Source organism: Artemia franciscana, chromosome 8, assembly GCF_032884065.1.
Source record: "Artemia franciscana chromosome 8, ASM3288406v1, whole genome shotgun sequence".
NCBI classification, from domain to species: domain Eukaryota; kingdom Metazoa; phylum Arthropoda; class Branchiopoda; order Anostraca; family Artemiidae; genus Artemia; species Artemia franciscana.
The window spans coordinates 47,382,064-47,399,205 of NC_088870.1; the positions used below are offsets into that span (position 1 = coordinate 47,382,064).

The following is a 17,142-nucleotide window of genomic DNA, read 5'->3' on the forward strand; positions in this document are numbered from 1 at the left end:
TTAAGAGAAACATATCTTCACAATCTAAGCTTTTGACCCATCATAAATGAAAAAGAAAAGATATTACATACAAAAAACTGTTTTAACAAAAAAATAATAAAGAGCCAAGTTATATCCTATATATAATAAACTGAATGTACCCTACATGTTAGGAAAGCTACCATTCGTGCCAACCATCCTGACCCACATCTTGTGGACACTTTTGATTATGGGCATATGTTCTTCCATTAATTTATTTAAAGTTTTCTAGTAAATGTAATGCTTTAAAAGAGTACTTAATGTTCTATAGAAAATCGATTCAAGTACTATAAAAAATATTTATGTTCATATAAGACATACGATCATTGCAGACATTAAACAGTTCTTAGTAACATACTGTAAGTAAGGTGCGACTCGTTCTGATAGATAGAAAAAAAGAGTCTGGAAAACATAATGAATTTCAAAATAATTGTCTTTTGACCTGGATTAATTTAAAGAAACTTTTTGAAAAGAAGTTTATCAAAGAAGTCCCAAGAGCCTTATCGAACTTTGCTCTGGAAAATCAAAGTGGCTCTGAGAAAAAAGTAAATAATAGGAAAACATTGAAGCCTTAGTGCTCTTTACTTTTGCCATCACTGCTTTGCTGCCTTTGACTCTGAATATCTAAGATTCATTTCTATTAGTAATATATAGTAACTATACAGTAGAGTAGAGAGAAAGAGTCAAACTTTAGCGCAACGAGCGGGGCGCTGAGGAGGGAACAGCCCCTTCCATATACGGAGTAATTTCTGTTCGTTTTAAGTTTTCATGTCGCTTCTTACTTTCAGTTAAAAATAAACTCGTTTTTTTAAATTTAATTACCAAACAAGATGTGAAACAGTTGCACTACAAAGATTATCTTATTGACTCGAGACAAACGGCGGATTAATACTAGGGTTTTTGGGGAGATGATCGTGGAGTTGACAGTCGAAAGAATGCAAAATTAATGGATGATGTAACAGATCAGTTGATGCGTGAATAGTTTCCTAAATACGATCCCTCAATTTAATACGAACCGAGTAGACAGTATATGAAATTAGTATACAGTGAAAAATGAACTACATAGTACCATTGGGGCCAATATATACTAAAGAAAACTGACCAGTCACTGGATAATTGAACTATTCAGATTTATCTTAATGTTGACAAAATTTCCTGCAGATGCTAAATTTCAGCTAAGGGGCAAACTTATGTCTGTGGGGAGCGAGAGAGTTGCCCTCCATTCCATACAGTTCGTTACTACGAATGGTTTAGCCCGGGGTCGAGTTTAATCGTTTGAACTGTATTTATTTCGTTGTTCTTTCAAAATGGCTTTAAGGTTGGTTAATTTGTATGGGACAGGATGAGAATTTGAGTATTTTTCAGAGCAATTACCCCTCTCTCAGTCTCCTCGATAACTGTTTGCCCTAATCAACAATTTCAAGCATGAACAATTTTTATAATTATGTTTAGGTGGATGATTGTGTCGTTTTGTGTTGGATACTCATTGAAAAATGAGTTTTCTCCTATCTGGTCTCCCAGGATTTTCTTTTTAATTTACGTAATCGGTACCGTCATAGTTGTTATCCAATACATTAGTGGATCTAGACATGGAAGAGGAGGACAGTGCTTGTATTTATATTTTTACACTCCAATGGTATACCTACCCCCTTCCACCAGCTATGAGACAAAAGAACTAGTACAGATTAAAAACCAAGCTGAATTCTTAATCCAAACAAAAACAAAATCCTCCCCCCTCCCAGTTTTGATACGGGGTCGGATTTAATCTTTTGGACTGTATTTATTTCGTTGCTCTTGCAAATGACATTAAGAATGGTTATTTTGTATGGGACAGGATGAGAATTTGACTTTTTTTCAGACCAATTACCCTTCTCTCATTGTCCTCGATTTCTGTTTGCCCTCTTCAACCATTTCAAGCATGAATAATTATTATGATTATGTTTAGGTGGATGATCGTGTCGTTTTATGTTAAATACTCATTGAAAAGTAAGTTTTCTCCTATCTTGTCTCCTAAGATATTCTTTTCATATTTACGCCATCTTTACCCTCATTGCTGTTATCCAATCCATTGGTGGTTCTAGACATAGAAGAGGGGGACAGTACTTGTATTTATATTTTTACACTCCTATGGTATACCTACCCTCTTCCACCGATTATGAGGCCTAAAACCGGTACTGATTAACAAGAGATAAGAGCTCATATGGCACTTGTGACGAGGCCACACGAGCCAAGATCTCATATGGTTTGAGCTCCGGCGGAATTCTAAGAATCAATAGATTGGTTTAAAAGAAAAATCTGAGGCTTAATGCCGGTCGAGATTTAAAATAAAAGCTCTCAGTCACGAGGTACTTCTAAATATAAAAATTCATTAAGATCCGATCACCCATTCGTAAGTTATAAATACTTCATTTTTTCTAATTTTTCCTCTCCCTTCAGCCCCTCAGCTGGTCTAATCAAGGAAAACAACTTTATCAAGTCAAATTGTGCAGCTCTCGGACACGCCTACCAATTATCATCGTCCTAGCACGCCCAGAAGCACCAAACTCGCCAAAGCACTGAACCCCACCACCTACCTCCCCCAAAGAGAGTGGATCCAGTACGGTTACGTCAATCACGTATCTATAACATTTGCTTATTCTATCCACCAAGTTTCATCCCGATTTCTCTAATCTAAGCATTTTCCAAGATGTCGAGTTTCCCCCTCCAACTCCCCCCAATGTCAATAGATCTGATTGAAATTTGAAATAAGATCTCTGAGACATGAGTTCCTTCTAAATATCAAATTTCATTAAGATCCAGTCACCCGTTCTTAAGTTAAAAATACCTCAATTTTTCCAATTTTTCCAAATCGACAGCCCCCAGCTCCTCCAAAGTGAACAGATCCGTTCCAATTATGTCAATCACGTATAACATGTGCTGATTCTTCCCATAGAGTTTCATCGTGATCTCCCCGCTCTAAGCGTTTTCCAAGATTTCTGTTCCCCCCTCCAACCCCTTATGTCCCTGGATCCTATTCAAATTAAAAAATGGAGTTTTTGAGACATAATATCCTTCTATATATTAAGTTTCATTAAGATCCGATCACCCATTCGTAAAATAAAGATACCTCAATTTTCTCGTTTTCCAAAAATTCCAGTTTCCCCTCCAACTCCCCCCAATGTCACCGGATCTGGTCGGGATTTAAAATAAGAGCTTTAAAGCACGAGATTCTTCTAAAAATCAGATTTCATTAAGATCTGATCACTCTTTCGTAAGTTAAAAATACCTCATTTTTTCTAATTTTTTCGAACTACTCCCCCCCCAAACTCCACCAAAGATAACAGATCCAGTCCGGTTATGTCAGTCATGTATCTTGGACATGTTTTTATTTTTCTCACCAAGTTTCATCCTAATCTCTCCACTTTAAGTGTTTTCCAAGATTTCCACCCCCCCCCACCCAATGACACTGGATCCAGTCGAAATTTAAAATGAGAGATCTGAGTTACAAGGTTCTTCTAAATATGAAATTTGATTAAGATTCGATGACTCCTTCGTAAGTTAAAAATACCTCATTTTTTCTATTTTTTTTCAGAATTAACCCTCCCCCCAACTCCTCCAAATAGAGCGGATCTGTTCCAGAAATGTCAATAACGTATCTGGGACTCCTACCTATTTTTCCCACCAAGTTTCATCCCGACCCCTCCACTCTAGGCGTTTTCCAACATTTTAGGTTCCCCCCAACCCCCCTCCCCCTTAATGACTCTAGATCCGGTCGGGATTTAAATTAAGAGATCTGAATTAAGAGGTCCTTCTAAATAAGAAATTTCATTAAGATCCGATCGCTCCTTCTTAAGTTAAAAGTACCTAATTTTACAGAATTAACCCCCCCCAACTCCCCCAAGTAGAGTAGATCCGTTCCAGTTATGTCAATCACGTATCTAGGACTTCTACTTACTTTTTCCGCCAAGTTTCATCCCAATCCCTCCTCTCTAAGCGTTTGCCAAAATTTAGGTCCCCCCTCCAACTCCCCCAAATGTCACCAGATCCGGTCGAGATTTAAAATTCAACTCTGAGACACGATGTGCTTCTAAGTATCAAATTTCATTACGATCGGATCACCCGTTCGTAAGTTAAAAATACCTCATTTTTGTATTTTTTCCGATTTAACCGTCCCCCCACTCCTCCCCCCAGATAATCAAATCGGGGAAATAACAATTTTTAATTTGATCTGGTGTGGTTTCTGATACGCCTGCCAAATTTCATCGTTCTAGCTTACCTTGAAGTGCCTAAAGTAGCAAAAACCGGAACCGACAGACCATCAGACAGACCGACAGAATTTGCGATCTCTATATGTCACTTGGTAGATACCAAGTGCCATAAAAACCAAACTATATTCTTAATCCGAACAAAAACGGAATCCTTCCCTCCCAGTTGAAAGCTGGAGACGAGGAAAACTTAACCATGGAGGATGTTTCCACTGATATTCCCCAGTCCAAGGGACAATGCCAACTCTTACGACGGACAAATTTTACAGACAATTAAATAAAAAAAACAAGTTTTTTAAATGAAAGTAAGGAGCGACATTAAAACTTAAAACAAACAGAAATTACTCCGTATATGAAGGGGTTTTTCCTTCTCAACGCCCCACTCTTTACGCTAAAGTTTGAATTCTTATTCTCTATCTCTTTCTCTTATCTCTAGATTTTAAAACAGTAAAAAAAACTTTAGCGTAAAGAGCGGGGCATAGAGAAGGAAAAACCCCTTTCATATACGGAGTAATTTCTGTTCGTTTTAAGTTTTAATGTCGCTCCTTACTTTCATTTAAAAAACTTGTTTTTTTTTATTTAATTTCTGAACGTTTTTGAATCAATGCATGTTTTGATTTTCGCTCTCCGCAGAGGAATAATTAAAACGAAATTTGAATATTTATTTTTTTGGCTAAATGGCTTTCTCGTAATTTTTATCGAATGATTTTGAGAAAAAAAGAGCGGGGGAGGAGGCCTAGTTGCCCTCCAATTTTCGGTTAATTAAAAAGGCAACTAGAACTTTTGATTTTTTACGAATCTTTTTATAAGTAAAAGATATACGTAACTTATAAATTAGCTTACGTAAAGAATTTTCGTATTCTTATGTTTTTATTACATATATGAGGGGGTTTGCCCCCTCGTCAGTACCTCGCTCTTTACACTAAAGCTTAAATTTTGTCCCAGTTCATTAAGAATGACCCCTGAATCACAAAAGCTGCCGAATAAATAGTTGAAATTACTAAAAATACTTTAGCGTAAAGAGCGAGGTATTAGGAGGAGGTGAGCCCCTCATATGGGTAATAATTTCTGTTCATTTTAAGTTTTAATGCTGCTGCTTACTCCCAGCTGAAAAAAAAAACTTTTTCATTGTTTTTTTTTAATATGCTAGTAAATCCTGCGCTCCCTTTATGGAAATTTTCTTCCCCCATGACAAATTCCTCGATGGAAAGTTCCCCCAGCATATCCCCCTCTTCTCAACCCCTGCCTCCAACCAAAAAATCTTCCTGAAAACGCCTATACACTTCCCAATAACCATTACTATATGTAAGCACTGGTCAAAGTTTTGAACTTGTAACCCCTCCCACGGGGACTGTGGGGGAGTAAGTCGTCCCCAAAGACATAGTTATAAGGTTTTTCGACTACGCTGTATAAAATGGCTGTCTCAGAATTTTGATCTGTTGACTTTGGGAAAATAATTAGCGTAGGAGGGGGCCAAGGTGCCCTCCAATTTTTATTGGTCACTTAAAAAGGGCACTAGAACTTTTCATTTCCGTTAGAATGAGCCCTCTCGCAACATTCTAGGACAACTGGGTCGATACGATGACCCCTGGGAAAAAAAACAAAAAAAAAAACAAACAAACAAATAAACACGCATCCGTGATCTGCCTTCTGGCAAAAAATATAAAATTCCACATTTTTGTAGATAGGAGCTTGAAACATGAATTTAATAATTTCAATAAATTCAAACTTGAAACTTGAATTTTATGACTTTTAAGGGGTGTTTTTCCCTATTTTCTAAAATTACGCAAATTTTCTCAGGCTCGTAACTTTTGATGGGTAATACTAAACTTGATGAAACTTATATATTTAAAATCAGCATTAAAATGCGATTCTTTTGATGTAGCTATTTGTACCAAAATTCCATTTTTTTTTTACTTTTGGTTACTATTGAGCCGGGTCGCTCCTTACTACAGTTCGTTACCACGAACTGTTTGATTCCAGCCTAGCTGAAAATTAAACCGAACAATATCCCCAGAACTCTTTCACATTTAAAATTTAGATGGCAAAGAGAAAGTGAGACAAATCAGAACTGTATATATTAACAAGTATGTTTTTTTATTTTTTATTTACGGAATGGTTACCCCCATAGTTTTAATCAAATACATAGGTGGTTCTATAACTTCGCAGTGGGGGGTGAGGTGCTCGCATTTTATATTGTTACACTATTGCAGTGTATCTTCCTCCTCCCGCAATTATAAGGTCTAAAACCACTGTTGATCAAAGAATTATTCCAAATTATTTACAATTTACATACTTACCACACTAGCTTTACATTAGGCCATCCTTTGTTTTTTCTTTAGTTTTTTCTTCGCGACAAACTCCACTTAAAAATATGTCTTACCCATCTTAGCGTGGGGTATGTTTCCAACCTGGGAGAATAAAGTGGAGTAACGTAAAACAGCAAAAGCATAGGTTTAAAATTAGCTATTAAATATAGATAGGTTTAAAATTAACTATTCTAATTTTTAAACTGAAAATTTGGAATACACTATATAAAAAAGAGCTACATTTGAAAGTTAATTTTGAATTTGTGGCTTTTATCTACGTTCTGCAAGAGTTCAAAACGTAAAAGCGCAAAACAGTCAGGGAGGAATAAATTAAATAAAATCTTGTTTTAATCCGACCAATTAATCTGAACTTTTGGAATTAATAGCACTTTCGATTCCTTCAAATTTTCCATTTATACATCCTCCTACCTTCTTCGAAAAGGCTACAAGGTTTTACTATGGATTTTCCCCTGGGAATTAAATAAAAGAAGACAGGCTAAATTTGATATCCTTTTTCCAAGATAACTAGTGAGAAAGTTCATTTTGCTAACTTGTCGGGCTTTAATGCAAAACTTTTTTCATAGCATAGGAAAAATTAAAATGTAATTGATTTATGGACACTAACATTAAATCCGAAAATAAGCAAATTTCATTCTGTATAGGAGGGAGACCATCACTTCCTCATTTACATAAGCAATTCATGGTCGCGGAAACTTCGGAGGGTGCCCATAACATCAGAAATTTATAGTTCTAATCCTCCCTTACAAGTCAAAAGTGATTAGAAACCAACAACCCACGGGGCGGGGGGATGAACACCAACTCCCTTCTATTTGATGTTTTTTTATACTACCTCTATCGCCTTCGACAAAGTAATCAAAAGGCAAGCCGTAATAAAATTTAACTCCTATCCGTCAATAAGTTAATTTTCCGTATGTCTAGTTGACATAAGGACTAATAAACTTACCTATCTGTTTGAAACACATTGCAACACATAGAAGTTTCTAGAACAAGTATTGGACATAGTCAGTGAAAAAACAAGGAAGGCACGAAAAAGTTTCTTGTGTAGTGAAAAAATCAATATCTATTTTACAAATACATACAGCGACTATTAAGTCATCATTTTTACAACTATTAATCCCCCCTCGAGCATTACTAGCTTTAAAAGCCGTAATCTGGCCAAAAACAAAGTTTTTGGCCAGATTATACGCGAAGTTTTGCGTGAACAGAGACCGTTTTCGAAAAAAAAAAACAATTTAAAACTAACTTTTTGAAGAAATCAAAAGACAAAAAAAAATATGGTTTGTTCGTTTAATTTAAATGACCAGGCTGTTTCAAGCTATGTGCCATTTATATCTTCATTTATTTTTATCATCTTGAAATAGTGCTTTGAAGAAATTAGAGTGGGCGTAACAGTTTATTTTTTTTTAATTACCAATGGCCTTTTTTTTTTTAAAAATTTTGTTCATATTCTTGGCCATATTCAGGAATATAAACATGGACTTATCACTAAAAAACACTAATCCCTGACCAATATACTGAACATTGTTTAAGATAAGAAAATAGCATTAGATAAAAATCAAGAAGATTTTTATATTAGCACATATTTTTTATAGTTTGCATGTGTATGTATTGCTTTATTTTGTTAAATAATTAATTCAAGTCAAGCTTGCTGTCAATGACTAGATGAGAAACTAAAAATTAAATGAATAGTCAAAACAAACTTAATAATAAGAGAAACTTCCTCAAACAGGGATAGGGCTAATAACTGCAAAGCCTTCTGAAGGCCAAAACTTCATTTGCATTTTATTGAAAGCAGCTTTTATTTTGAGTAGTCCGTTCTGTCGTAATATGAATAAAAAAGAAAAATAATCATAGAATTAACCAGGATTATTGAAAAAAGAACTTAAAAAAGTACACAGACTAAATAATATACAATGATATTCATTCCGTGAAGTCTCTGAAATTTTGGAATTATTTATGATATAACGAAGAGTTTTAAAATATATTTAATTTTCGGCAAAGCAAAAATGACGCTCTGGCCTTGAGAAGGGCGTTATCCTTACTCCTATTTGTAATAATTTCAGTCTACTTTAAATTTAATTTGTCTATCTGTTGTAATTTCATACTGTTTTTGGTCACGTCTATTTATTGATAGTTATTATTTCTCATTTAGTTAGAATTATTATCTAATTGTGCTTTGGCTTGATATTGGTTTAATTTAAATTTTTTTTATTTTTATGAAAAAGTTTCTATAAAAACAACTTCTTTCCTAATTTTTCAACATGAAATATTTTTAGGTGGGGGGTGATAAAATGAGTATTCCTTGAAAAATCCTTGTTCTTCTGCAAAACAGAGCAAACTTCGACTTGCTACTAAACTTTCAATTTTCAATTGTATGAGGTACCTTTGATGTTTCAACTATAATTCCTTCCATACAAAAGGGCATGGGAAAAATGATGCATAGAAGCTATGACTCTATGGGTAATAAAAAATAATACAGGGCCAATGACCATTTTTTATTTCTAAATCCAAGCTTACGGTCAATGGAGGCTTCAACATTGCTCATCTTTGAGCATACTACATACGCTATTTTTACCTTAACGTGAGACACATACTTTTCTAAAAATTATCATTAAAGCCTCAAAATATTCTTTAAATTGCTGAAATTTCATATTTATGTCAAAAGCACTATATATTTTGTAAATGAAGACCCGAAGTCACAGTAACAGAAAAATAATCAAAAATAGGTTTAATACCTTCTGAATCGGGTTGACAAACATAGAATCCCTGGACAAAAGTAGAACGTAAAAACAATTATCTGATGTAATATGAGAATTCCCTCAGTCGCCAGTAAAACCATTAAATAATGATAGCTTTCCTTACAACTCGCCATTTTAACACCATATAACCGACATTCTGATGCAGCAAAGTCAAAACATCCCAAATTTAGCGCAATTCCTAACATGCAAATGACATAATAATAATAATAGTTAGCGTACGCAGTCAGCACACTTGCCTTAAATTTGAGTGAATTTAGTCTTTAACATACTATAAAGTAAAAAAAACAAGTTAAACTTCTTAATGACTGTAAAACACGGCAACTTTGTTAGGGTCGGTCAGTAGTAATTTAGTAGTTAGTTTACATCAGAATCGTTCTTGGGGTTAGTGGTACCCAGGGTCCAAACATAATCAAAAACAGCCGAATAAAAAGAGAAAAATATGATGAATATGGTTATACCCTTCCAGTCACTGAACTCAGGGCAGCTTGCCTCACCCCTTCCCCAGTGAATGAATATTTTTCACCAGTTTTCACCTTTATTTTACTTATGATTATTACAAATAATATATAGAAAGAGCAATATAGAAAGCGCCGTATCTTATTCTTTACTGGTTAAACTTGAGTCTTTCAACGGATCATCAGATTCTATTTTAGCCTATATTACCCCCATTTTTATCTTTAATAAATACAAAATGACATTACTTTTAAGGAATAAATATCAGCATATGTATATTAGACTGACAACGCACATTCATTTATGTTCAATAAAGTGCACATTTACAGAGTAAAAGGATAAAGGATAAAGATCCTCCAGAGCCATTGCTGGCGCATAGGGCGTCGAATCGACGTTTCAGTTGCTTGGTGTTTTTACAGGAACAAGTAGCAAGCTTGTCGCCCAACCTTGCTGCGGCGGGGATCGAACCCTGGGCCCCGTATTGCCAAGCAGAGCACCAATCCACTGCTGCAACAGGTTAACATTTACAGAGTAAAGTGCATATAATCTAGACTTGGGATGCCATGGGGGGAGTCAGTCCTACTCACGTTAGTTTTTGCTTGTTTGAGTTCAAAGAATAATAATGATACATTGTGCCAACATCGTTCTTTACATAGGCGCTTCTATTGTGCAGCTTACGATATAGTTTTATTATAATAGATGCTAGTGGCTACATTGTCTTTAAAGATATCTGACAGATTTAATTAACAAACAATAGCTTCCTTTCGTTTCACTAAAACAATAATTAGGTAATTTCCTTTCTACTACTACTTATATTCTACTCAACTTTCTGAACAGTTAAGTGCTATATTGTGATCAATCTATCAAATTGTTTGTTCAGGCAAAAAGGATTTTAAATTTAATATACCGTGAAATATGTGAAAACAAAACAACAATAAAATTCAACAATAAAAAGGGAAATGCTCAAACTATATTGATCGCAGTACAAATAGCTCTAATAACTAATCTTTTCTTTTCCTCCTTTAATAAGTGATTTCCAATTTCTACTTCCAAGCTTTCCTCATTATTTAATATTGTTCATCAAAGAGTTTACTGTGTATATCTTTATTCCATGAACATGGCACTCAAAATCTACTAAAACTTGCCCTTGCACACAAAATTACACTTAAATTGCAAAAAATATAACTTAATATTAAAAGTACTTGTGTAACATCCTCCTGCTTGCTATGTTGTGCATGTGCTTTAGCTTATGTTTTGCTACGCTACGCTTGTGCTTATATTATGCTTTACTTTGCAGATTGTTGTAACCTGGGTTTCTAATATACTGCTTAACAATTGACAAGACGGAAATTTCTACATGGTGTCAGAAAAATGGAATCCACTGTCCCATACCCTGAACTTAATTGGGAAGCAGACCACCTCAAAGAAGCTTGGAATAGATTCAAAAGCCGTGCAACACTCATATTTGCAGGCCCCTTCAGTGGAAAGACAGAGACTGTTCAATGTGCATTTTTACTAATATGGTTTGGTGAGAAAGGACGGGACATCTTCAGCAACTGGTCTCTCACCGAGGCTGAAAAAAACCGTATTGCAGTGTATACGCAAAAGTTCGATGAATACTTTAGTCCATCTGCAAATCCAATCTTCTCACGTTATGTTTTCCACAAACGGGATCAGAACGACATTGAAACTGTGGAACAGTATGTGACAGATCTAAAACTTTTGGTTTGTGATTGCGAGTACAGTGCTGCAATCCGTGATGATTTGGTACGAGATAGACTTATCTGTGGAGTTAAGTCACCAAAGATACGTGAAAAACTACTGCAGATGGGACCAACACTAACTCTTTCCCAAGCAATCACTACTGCTCGAGCCCACACAGAAACCCAGGCACAACTAAAGCCGATGTCAACAGCAGCGACATCCAACCACGAAATACAAATCAAGCTGGAAATCGACTTCGTCCAGTATAACAAACAATCCAAAGAACCTGCCAGACCCAACATGGCGAGAAGACAAGATTGCTATTTGTGTGGTGGGGATTATTCACCCATGCACAAATGTCCCGCAAAAGGGAAAATTTGCAGCAAGTGCAACCAAATGAACCATTTCGCAAAAGTATGTAGAAGTGGAAAGAAATCTATCAACGCGATCGAGTCAAACAGAGCAGACCCACATGATGTAAGGTGCAGTGATGATGAACTCTTTATTCACGAGGTGTCCATAGAAAATGCAGATGACCAACCCTACTCAGTACTACGCATCGAACAACAAATCAGCGTCAGATTCAAGGTAGATACTGGGGCTCAAGCCAACATCCTCACAAAATCTCTACTGAACAACATCAAGCCTAGCTCACAGATCCACCCTACCCGCCAAATCCTTACCAGTTTCTGTGGACAGAAGATCCCAGTACTTGGCACTTGCCAGCTCTTTTGCTCCCACAACAATGGTAACAGTGAGCTGCTAACCTTTTTCATAGTAGAAGAAGCACCCACACCAATCTTGGGATTCGTTGCTAGTCGTAAGTTGCAGCTCATAAAATGCATCTTTACTCTCAACGAGTCATCAGACGACCTGTTTACTGAATTTGCAGATCTCTTTGATGGAATTGGGAAATTGAGAGGTGAATGCAAGATTGTTCTAAAAGAAGGAGCACAACCAACAGTCCAACCAACGAAACGCATCCCTGTTGCAGTCCTACCAAGGTTCAAGGAAGAACTAAAGCGTATGGAACGCCTAGGTGTCATCGAAAAGGTCACTCACCCTACAGACTGGGTTAATTCTGTTGTTATTGTCGAGAAACCAGACAAGTCACTTCGGATCCGTATTGACCCATATGACCTGAATAAAGCTATAAAAAGGCCACGACATCCTATGCCAACCTTTGATGAGGCTATTCAAAAGCATGAAGGAGCAAAATTCTTCACAAAACTTGATGGAAGGCATGGGTACTGGTCTCTAGTCCTTGATGAAGAATCATCAGAGCTCACAACATTTGCGACACTATTCGGGAGATTTAAATTCAGGAGGATGCCCTTTGGCCTGATTTCCACTCAAGATGAATTCCAGAGGCGAATGGAAGAAGCGTTTGAGGGGTACCCAGATTCTCAGTCATAGTTGACGATATCATAATTTCAGGAAAATCCGAAACTGAACCTGATGTGAACACACGAGCCGCACTCACCAGAGCCAGAGAACGGACCGTAAAATTGAATAAAGCAAAATGCATACTCAAGTCCGAATCAATAACTTACTTTGGTCATGTGATCTCTAAGGATGGCATCCATCCCGATCCGAACAAAGTTAACGCACTGAAGGAAATGCCCCGACCACGCAACCGCGAGGAACTGCAGACACTATTAGGGATGCTAAACTACCTGTCCCGTTACATCCCAAATCTATCATCCCAGAACGAACCACTACGAACTCTATCAAAGCAGCATAAGTTCGTATGGGAAGAAGTACATGACAACGCGTTCGATACCATTAAAATATCAATATTTAGCATCATATCCCCTTGTAATCCCTCAGTTGGTAACCTAGAGCTACAAGTTGATGCTTCCAAATCAGGCCTTGGAGCAGTCCTTATTCAGAACGAGAACATCATTTCGTTTTCCTCCCGCTCATTGAATACAACAGAGCAGAAATACTCTCAGATCGAAAAGAAACTTTACGCCATCGTTTTTGGAATTTGTCACTTCCATCAGTACCTGTATGACCATAGCTTTGTTGTAGTCACTGACCACAAACCACTTGAAACGCTTATTAATCGACCAATGCAAAAATCATCTCCTCGTCTCCAAAGAATGTTGCTCCAGATTCAGCCATATGATCTTACAGTCATTTTCCGGCCTGGTAAAGAGATCCCAGTCCCAGACACACTGTCCTACCTATACCTTCAAAGCCAAGATGAAAGTCTACAAAAAGAAATTGAATCATATGTCCACTCCGTCATGAGCCTCACTCCCATCAGTCCGGCAAGGCTATTGCAATTGAAGAAAGAAACACTCTTAGACCCTATCCTAGAATGACTTGCAGAAACAATCAAATCAGGATGGCCATCAACAAAAGCTCAAACACCTTCCCTAATCGCACAATACTTCAGTTCCAAGCATGAACTCACTGTGATTGACGGAATCATTCTAAAAGGAGATCGCTTAGTAATCCCCAAAATCCTCCGCCCTGATATCTTGCACAGCATGCATGCTTCCCATCTCGGTATTGACAAAACGAAGCAAAGGGCTAGAACAATAGTTTATTGGCCAGGGATGACTGAAAGTATCGAAGAATATATCATACGTTGTCCAGCATGCCAAGCGTACCAAAGGAACACCCCAGAAAGAATCTCTCAAGCCTCATGGTATGCCTAACCACCCATGGGAACATGTTGGAATAGACATGTTCTATCTGGAAGGAGGTCACTTCCTCGTTACGGTTAACTATTACAGTCGATTTTTCGAAGTTGACCGAATAGGGACAGCTGCCTCATCCCATCAAGTCATATCCCGTCTAAAAGACCATTTCGCAGGGCATGGGATCCCTCGCATCATTACTTCAGACGGTGGTCCACATTTCAACTCCCTTATATTTCAAGACTTTATCAACAGGTGGTTCATTGAGCACAAAACGTCGAGTCCCTATCATGCCCAGTCAAACGAATTGGCAGAGAAAGCCGATGGGATAGCAAAAAACATGATAAAGAAGACCCGATTTTGCAGAAGCGAAATGAGCAATGCCCTTCTCGAGTACAGAAATACCCCAGTAGATGGAATGGCGTCTTCTGCCCAGCTATTAATGAGTAGGAACTTGCGATCAACAATACCCTGTACCCTTGAGCATCTCACTCCCAAAATAGTTCCCAAATGTGAATTCGTTGAAAGTCGCCTGGAGTGCCAACTAAGGCAGCAAAAGTACTACAATCGTCACTCAAAGGACCTTCAAGAACTGAAACAAGGGCAATCTGTGGAAGCACAGATCCAAGGAAAATCTTGGGAACCAGCTGTCGTGTTGCACAAACACGAACTGCCAAGATCGTACGTTGTGCAAACTCAAGAAATGAAAGCATATCGTCAAAACCGAAAATACCTGAGAATGTCCCCAGATGACACAGATCTAGAACAATATCAGCATACCAACTCAAATGGGGTACTGCAGTTGAGCTCCACATCATCTCCAAACGCGTTCTCAACCCCGTCAAAAACCCCATCCCCAACTGTCCTTATTCAAGCCCCAGGGTCAAGCCCAAAAGTCAGTAGCCAAATTCAGGACGAAGTACCGCCAGCCGCCATGACACGTCTTGGGAGAATAATCAAACCTCCAAAAAGGCTTAATTTATAAGTTGTCGTTGTTGTTGTTTTTTTTTCTTTCTTTTTTTTTATTTCCTTTCTTTTCCCTTTTTGGGGAAGAAAGGGTGGATACACGTAAATGGAGAATTTTGGTTAAGTTTTGTTGTCATGTTAAAGTGTCCAGAAGAAAGGAGATGTAACATCCTCCTGCTTGCTATGTTGTGCATGTGCTTTAACTTATGTTTTGCTGCGCTACGCTTGTGCTTATATTATGCTTTACTTTGCAGATTGTTGTAACCTGGGTTTCTAATATACTGCTCAACAATTGACAAGACGGAAATTTCTACACTTGATTGTACTATATCTTCTTAACTGATACAATCAGGCTCAAAAGTATCTATCAAATTTGTTAAGTCTTCATTACTTATATAGTTCAATATTTTTTCAGTACATTCATATGGTAACTCAGTTTAGCACTTGAAAAGAAAATTGAAACATCTACTGGCCGGTTCAAGCAACTTATTCCTTTCCATACCCTGTCTGAATTGATTTTTTAGTATGCTAGCATATGATGGAAATTGCATTTCATATCTTGCCGTTTTTGCCTGTTTTGAGGTAAAGACGTTACCAATTTTTTCTGCCAGACATTATATCTAGAGGTAGGCTTGCCTTAGGGAAGGGGACTTAATTTACTTTTTAAAATAGTTGATCAAGGCTATCAATTTTTTAGTGTTTTGTTTTAATCCTTATTTTTTATCTATACTTATTAATTTTTTTCAATTTTGCTATTGTTTTGCAAACTTTGGTGCAAAATGTTTTTTTTTTAATTGGGTTTGGTAAAGATTGTCCTTTTGAAGGACATCGTGCACGATTCGCCTTGTTTGTTATTTCTCCTTTTTACTACTTTTCATTTTTTATCCTGATTTTACCTTTTATTTTGTAGCAAACCCTTGAAGCATGGTCGACGGTCTTTATCATGGCTGGCAGAGTGTTAGCAGCAGACTCTCTCTTCTTCCTTACATTTGGATCTGGCTCTGAACAATCCTAGAATCACAAGGCTGAAGGAGAGAATGATGAAATAGAATCTAGGATGATCACTGAAAATAATCCACCGATAGTAAAACAAGAAAATTTTGAACTTCCCTAATGTTCAATATTTTTGCGTTAAATTTATTTTAGTTATGACTATTATTTGAAAGATATTATAAAAGACAATCATTTGAAAGATATTATATATTTTTGTATACAAAGTTAAAGCATAGTTTTTATTAAAGTGGAGCACTATCTTTTCTGTTTTCAAAAAATTGATCCTGACCAATTGATGTAAAACTATCTATCTCCCGATGGAGGCTTAGGCACTCGCTAACATAATAAGCTAAATCAGACTAAAGTAATAGGTTTGTTTTTGATTTGGTTTTAAAGCTATTTTCATAAACTAATACTTATCGAAAATAGCGACGAAGACCACACTGCCTTTCCATAACAAACAAATACAAAGTAGAGACAATAGGGAAAATCTTTTCAAGACAGTGGAAATTAGTTCTGTGGACATTTCGGCCCTATGTCCAAGGGCCGTCTTCAGCACAATACAAGAATAAGCGAGAAACTATATATATATATATATATATATATATATATATATATATATATATATATATATATATATATATATATATATATATATATATATATATATATATATATATAAATGAACTTACATCAAATTGTGAGTATTAAAACTAGATTCTCCTTTAGGTTGGCATATATTTAATAATCCGTCCCACATAATACTTTTTGAAAACTCTTCACTCATCAGTAATGATTTGGGAATAAAACAGGTGGTTCGAGAATCAATCGAAATTAATCTCAAAATAAATAATAATATTTCTTTGAACAGGGACTTAGGGGAATACTCACTAAATTCTTTATACTCAAATTTAATTAAAAATGATCTAACAAAATATTTTACTAAACCGATTTATAATAGTACTGAACCAACTACGAAAAGGCCTTTGAGACAGGCTGTTAAACAAGCAAGATTAACTTTAAG

At 36.4% G+C, this 17,142-nt stretch overlaps 2 long non-coding RNA genes across 5 annotated transcripts in view; one reads left to right on the plus strand and one right to left on the minus strand.

Annotated features, from left to right (window-relative positions):
- LOC136030500 (uncharacterized) overlaps positions 1-16,167 on the plus strand; it is a 54,596-nt gene extending 38,429 nt beyond the window's left edge. The window contains exon 3 of the long non-coding RNA XR_010618302.1: positions 16,036-16,167. This is a non-coding gene — a long non-coding RNA (uncharacterized LOC136030500). The remainder of the gene's footprint in view (positions 1-16,035) is intronic.
- The window catches only part of LOC136030499 (uncharacterized), a 105,991-nt gene that overhangs the window by 35,589 nt on the left and 53,260 nt on the right, over positions 1-17,142 (minus strand). For 2 of the 4 annotated variants that reach the window (XR_010618299.1, XR_010618300.1), the window contains exon 6: positions 16,022-16,136. This is a non-coding gene — a long non-coding RNA (uncharacterized LOC136030499). Of the gene's footprint in view, positions 1-6,562; positions 6,674-16,021; positions 16,151-17,142 lie in introns of all 4 variants that reach the window. The other 2 variants (XR_010618301.1, XR_010618298.1) reach the window with 2 other exon arrangements.